We start from the raw sequence: 6,821 nt of genomic DNA, 5'->3' as shown, positions 1-6,821 counted from the left end.
CAGGAATGCATGCGCTTTATTGCAACAAAACACCCCTTTGGATGCAGGAATATTTCATGCATTACAGTTTGCAGTTTTTTTTAAAAAAAAAAGTATCCTAGCCCAGAAGCTCTCCAATAATGCAAAGTTTTCTTTAACCAGGCATTCTTGTAACAGGAAAGCACAAGTGTGGAAGATGTGATAATGAGCTAAATGAGCCACTAGTCTGACCTTGTGCTAACTACTGCAGGTGTGCTCATTTGAAGGAAAGCATAACAAGATATAGCTACATTTCCCTATTCACTTTGTCCAGGGAATGTATTTGTTTTATTTAGAGATTGCTCTCAGAATTTTAACTTTTTGGGGGAGAAAAAAAAGGAAAGAATACCTGTCCACCCAAAATAATTTAATATGGTAAAATATATCCCAAAAGTTTTGTTTTATTAGCATCAGTGATCTTTCCTCCATAAGATGATCAGTTCTAGGATGGAGAATTTGTACCAGGCTATGATCAGCCAAGTCTCCAACTTGGAAAGTTGGGCTATGGCTTAATTAAAAGGTGATGAAAGACTTTAACAGCAGGTGCAGAAACGTAGTTTCAGCAGAAGTTTGCAATGCATGGTTGATAGGAGAAAAGCAGGACCCTAGTTTTACTGTCTTGAGAAGTAGCTACAGCAAACAATGTGAACTGGTGTGTTGAGATCAAGCAGGTGATGGCAAGTTTAAATAAAACCCAAGGAAGTATATTAGCTTTAAAAATATATGAAGATAGAGTGTACATAGTTTATGCATGTACATCATTTAGTGCATTGATGAGCTAGTATTTACCATTTGAAGCTTGAGTTAGTTCATCTAAGGCAATTCAGAGCAACTGAACAGGGAATAGTCTACACCTGGGCTAGGTCTCTTTACTCAACTGTAGTAGGCTTTTCTAAGCTTGCAGTAGTACTACTGAACTGCTTCTTCCCAAGCAACATCCCTGTCTAGTCAGACTACTAGTTTTTGGACTTGTCTTTATGGGGAATTCCTCATTTTAGTCTGCAATAAAATTCCTTCAGGCAAGCTTCTTTCCATTAGCATCTCTTTTGCATGATTTAGTGGCCTTTAGGCTGTGCAGAAAGTTTTCAACATGTAAAATCAGTACTTTATCAGCTATATATAGCAGTTCTTACTACAGTAAGATCCTTCAGCCAGGTACCATGCATAGGCTACCTAGCATTTTCTTTAAGTGCAATTATTTTTTCAGCTCACACCCTTGACCTTAGATATTATGTACAAATGTAGATCTATTCATTGATTATAAGAGTCCTCTAAACAGTGTTTTCTGAAAGTGTAAGAAACCTAATAAAGCTAAGCATTAAACTAATCTTTCAAGAAAGAGAGAAAAAAATGAAAGAGAATAGTAAGCTGCAGTACTTTTCTTAACTAAACCTCTTCATATTGCTTTTTTCAGTACAAAACTTTCCCTTCTTGGTTAAAGAAATTTCTGATCAGCTTGTTAGCTATCAAAGCTACCCCTAACATCTCTCATCCAGGTCCTAACATCACTATAGTTTAGCAAAGTAGTGGAAACAACCCCCCTTTATAGCCCTGCCCAACCCAGCTGATCAGCTGGCCCTGCCAGGTGAATCCTATAAAAGAGGCAGCTAACAGCCTTTCTGGGCCTTAGAGGACCAAATTTGAGTAGTATGGGGTGTATTTTTTGAGAGTTAGGGCTCTGGAAAGTAGGGTTTTTCCTCTCTCTCTCTCTCTCTCTCCCCCCCCCCCCCCATGGTGTTTTTGCTAATTCTACCTATTCTAGCATATTTTAGCCTGCTTTACAAAGCAAATAAAGAAAGGGGCCTATCTGGCAAAGGTTGAAGGATAAAGATGGGCAGGGTGAAGCTGTAGGGTTTGCATGGCAAGGAATAGCAAGGGGAGCAGAAAGAGGATGATGTTTCTGAGTTTTTGGTCTTCCCTGTTATCACCCAGTGCTGTTGCCTTGCTCTGAGAGCTGGAGGAAGATCAAGACTGGACTTAGCCAGAGCTGCTGCAAATGGGGGTTTAGGCCTGTAGAAAGACTTGGGAGGATGGGGGGAGGATTAAACCCCCCCCAAGATTAAGTGTTCTGGGTTGGGATCATTCACAGCACACTAGAAAAGCTGTGTGAGGGGGTGGCCTGGTTGTGGGAATGCAGCAGACCAGAGATGCTGGCTGAGACCCACTTGGGTTGCAGTGCTACAGCTGTGCAGTGATCCCTATGCTTAGCCTTGTTAACCCAAAAAATACTGCCATCCTAAATTAAACCTTAAAAACATGAGGCTGGCTTGAAAACCATGCATTTTCTGAGGATTAGTTACTTATTTAAGGAACATGATGCCTGCCATTCAGGCTCCCTTGTTGTCTGGGTTGCATGTCAAGATGATTTCTTTAATTGGGAGGGCTAGAAGCAGCGTGTTGGTGACAGCTGGTAATCCTAGGTTAATGATGGGAGCCAAAGAGCTGGGCACTGTGGATAACCTCAGCTACCCTGTTTGCTGCATGCAGAGAGCTGGCAGTACTAAATGCTGGGACTGCAGGAGTTTGGGGGACAGAGAAAGATGCTTCTGGTGTACTTGGCAAAGCTTTGTAAGAGTCCCAGCTGAATATGTTGGTGATTCATGGCCAAGACTGACTATTTTTCAGTGGTGATAACTGGTGTACAGCAGACTTGCTGGGCTTGGGATGAGTTCATGCAAGCAGCCACGGGGTGCAGGGAGGCAATGTTGTTTATCCAGCTTTGGACCCAAATCCCAAAGGAAGGGAGCAAGAGGGTTCCCAGATGAATCTGTTACTAGGGAGGCTCTGAAGAAGCACCCTAAACCTCCCCTCGCTCTTCTCTCCGCAGCAGGAGCCTGGGCAGTCCTTGGTGCTGCAGGGTTATTGTTCCTGGGGTATGGTCACTGCTCAGTTCTTCCTGCTGTACCTCAGCAGGGTTTGGGGTGTGTGAGACCTGCCTTGCTTTCCACCAAGCTGCTGAGTAGGTCCTGCTGGAAGAAGGCATGTATAGCTGTTTCCTCCAACTCCAGCAGCAGCTTTGCAGAGAGCTATTTGGGGAAGACGGTCTCTTTAGCAGCAGCTTTTCAGCCCTTCTTGCAACTTATATTGTAACAGCCCTATGTAGGCTTCCTCTGGGATGAGTGAGGATGGTCAACTTCACATTGGAGGGCTGGGAGAAGGGTGGGGGGCTTTACTTATTGACCCCAGAGCAAACAAGAAGCAATGCAAAGGGTTCTTGATGCAGAGGGCCTTGCTTCTCTGTTTGGGACCAGACTGATGGCACCGTTGGGGTCAGGAAAGATTCCCACCCCCATTGGCAGATGGGTAAGGACTGGGGGGGGGGTGCCTTTTTCTAGTAGGGGCACACCCTCTGCCTGGGACCTCTTGAATGTCTATTAACAACCTTTTACAGAAGCAGACTGCTGTGGTCCCTCTGCTTTCCCTGTGGCATGTTTGGGTGTTAGATCATGAGATGAGACAAAGAGATCAGATCATGGATTAATTTGGGATGGTTTGCACAGGGATGGTCCTGCTTCAGGCAGGGGGTTGGACTAGGTGACCTCTGGAAGTCTCTTCCAGACTAATTTCTGTATGTTTTCTATGGCTGCGAATTGATTAGTGAGCTCTGATTCAATAAATGTAGCTGAAGAGGGGCAAAGGGGAGGAAGCCGAAGTAGGAAGTGTCCTCTCTGTTCAGAATCGGCCTTGGTCGTCTTGCTTCGTGGATACTGTGCCCAGCAATCCTGGTGGCTCTGGGACATAGGATGTAGGTAGCTGCAGTCCCTTTCAGGTGCACAAGTCTGGCTCGCAATGCACACAGGAATGCTTGCCTGTTTTGCAGAGAAAGCAGTGGTTTTAATTCTGGTCTTTGCTCAATACCTTTTTTTAAAACATCTATGATGCCTCTGGGTTTCTGGTGAGTTAATAAATTGAAAAATAAATTAGAAAAACCAGATGGTGACTTGGATTTAAAATCTCTACATTCAATCATGAATATAACCTGAAAGAGTAAAGCTGAGTCTTAATAAAACTAACTTCCCCTGGGTCCTGGTAGGTTTTAATGAGCTTTCAAGCCAGAGTTGACCATGAAGGCAGGACAAAAGCAGACACTCCTGGTTTTAAGTCCAGTTTGCTGTGATGCCAGCCAGTTGCAGCTTGCAATGCTTATCAGGGACTGATTCAAAGCTCCAGTTTCTAGCCAGGAGGGTTGTTTGCTACCAGACCTGCACAGGCAGCCTCTATCCATGGCACATGGTGGATTGGGCAGGGAGGGGAGCAGGAAGTAGAGCAGCAGATCAGTCAGGGCACTGGAGTGGCAAACAGGGATGATGAGAGCTTTCATTTGTATCCTGCCTGCCAGAAAGGTTGCCCCTCCCCTGTGATGGGATCTGGTTTGACCTCTTGCATAATTCGGGCTGCAGGATTACACCTAAGGAGACTTGCACCAAGGCCAGTGACTCCTGCTTGCACAACAGCTTCCATAACCCCTTCCAGAGCATCCCAGTCCCATTCCTCGTGCGACTCGGCCTTTCAGGTGGCCACGTCTTAATGACACTCCATCAATTACAGGACCCAGATGCACTGCTCTTCTAAAGAGATACTCATGCCCAAGTCATTTATGTGCTGCTAAAGAGCCCAAAGCTTCTAAAAAGACCTCCTTAAGCTTAGATGAAGACCCAAAGTGGTGGGTTTTTACCAGTCAGCCTGTACTGCACAAGCAGGACTATGAGATACAGTTAGGGTTATGGTCTGGAAGGCATCTGGTGCCAAGTTATCCTGGAAATTGTACTGAGACAGAAGCAGGGCCTAGACTCAGTATTTGGTGGCTGCACTCCCAGGTGACCCTGTCAAGGGCACTGCAAGGAAGCAGCAGCTGCAACCAGTTGCACATGGTTCAGTTGAATTTGCACTTTGTTTGATGCAAAAAGTGAAAAATGAGCCTGCTGGACAAAGTTATACTCTTGAAAATTTAATTTGCTTCCTCCTGAGTTGCAAGCGGTCTGCTTTGACTTGGCTTGGCTTCTACCCTCCCCAAACCAGCTGCATTTTAAAGGAGAATGAACTTTTCCCCCCTGGCTCCTGTATTCCTTTCCTGGTTATTATGGTGGTTCTAGTAAAGGAAATGCTGTTTCTTCTACCCCCAGGCTTCCCCCTGTCTTATTCAGTTTACCCCGAACGCGGTTTCCAAACTCTTTATTGTGACAACACTGCTTCTGCCGGAGAGTCGTAAAGTGGTAGGGTTGGCATAGATGTCGGGAGGTCATCCAATTCAACCCCAGCTCAGTGAAGGATCATGCCAGTCTAAACAACCCAAGATAATTGTTTTTCTAATCTGCTTTTAAACTGCTAAGCATGGAGAGTCCACAACTGCTCTTGGGTGTCTGTCCCACTGCTTACCCACTCTCATGGTGGAAATCTTCCTTTTATTCAGCCTTAATTTCTCTTGCTGAAATTGCTCCTTGTCCTGTGCCCTATAGTCACAGAGAAGAGTATATCACTATAACAGTTTTAAAGCAGCCTTCAGAGGTTTGAAGACTTATCAAATCCCTTCCACCTCCACCCCTGAATCTCTTGTTTTTTTTCCAGACAAAAACTCAGTTTTTAGAGGTTGGAGCCATTGTTTCCTAGACCACTAACCATTTTCTTTTGCTTTTTGCTGGACATTAATGGTCCATGTCTTAGTAATGAGCAAAGAGCAATGTGTTTTAAATGATCCGAGGTTTCCCTATGGAGAGCATGATTCTGCTTTTCATTTTCTGTCTTCCCCTGCAGCCAGCAAGGTGCGATCCTGAAGTCACATCTGCAGTGAGCAATGTTGGCATTTAACAGCAACCATGTCAACCCTTCCTCATTCACCCTGCTGCATCTCCTGGGGTTGGAAGCTGCCTACAACTGGATCTCCATCCCTCTGTCCACCATGTACACCGTGACCCTTCTGGGAAATGTCACCATCCTTGCTATGATCGAGGCAGAGCAAAGCCTCCACAAGCCCATGTCCATCTTGGTCTGCATGCTGGCTGTCATTGACCTGGTCATGGCCACTACCACCATGCCCAAAATGCTGTGCATGCTCTGGTTCAAAGCTGGGGGATTTTCTTCAATGCCTGTCTGGTCTAGCTGTTCTTCATCCATGCTGCCTCCATCATGGAGTCAATGGTGTTGTTAGCCATGGCCTTCGATCACTACGTAGCCATTTGCAATCCTCTGAGGTATGAATCCATCCTAACCAACAACGTACTGGCCAAGATTGGGGTGGCGGTGATCTTCAGAGGCATGGTGTTTATTGCCCCCATAGCTCTGCTGGCTTCCCAGCTGCCCTATTGCCGGACCAATGTCATCATTCACACCAACTGCGAGCACATGGTGGTGGTGAAGTTGGCCTGTGCCAGCATCATCTTCAGTGTTGTGTATGGGCTGGTGGCGACTGTTGGTGGTGGGCATTGACTTTATGTTCAGCACCTTCTCGTATTGCATGGTCACCCAGGCCATTTTGGCTCTGCCATCTAAGGATGCCTGGTACAAAGCTTTCAGCACCTGTGCTGCCTACGTCGGGGTCATCCTGGGATGCTTTAAGAATGCAGTACAGCTTCATTGGTAGCATCTCTGGGTGTGCATGTTGGACCCAACTTTGCATCTCTCCAGGACAGTTTCAGGATAACTCCCATCACTGTAACTACAATGACACTTGATATGAGGAACTGTCCGTGTCCCCTCTCTTTTTTTTTTTCTTCCCCCTACATACACTGTACTCAATTTTTGGGGGGTAGAAAGGATCCACGTGCTTACCCAAGTGCAATATAAACCCACCTTTGTAACTACAAGAA

The 6,821-nt window shown here is 45.6% G+C and overlaps 1 pseudogene; it reads left to right on the top strand.

Moving 5' to 3' along the window:
- The first annotated feature begins 1,653 nt into the window (after positions 1-1,653).
- On the top strand, positions 1,654-6,821 carry LOC102368324 (annotated as a pseudogene).

Source organism: Alligator sinensis, unplaced genomic scaffold, assembly GCF_000455745.1.
Source record: "Alligator sinensis unplaced genomic scaffold, ASM45574v1 scaffold1404_1, whole genome shotgun sequence".
Taxonomy (NCBI): Eukaryota; Metazoa; Chordata; order Crocodylia; family Alligatoridae; genus Alligator; species Alligator sinensis.
Note: the sequence above shows the minus strand (reverse complement) of the source record. Positions and strands in the feature narration are given on the sequence as shown.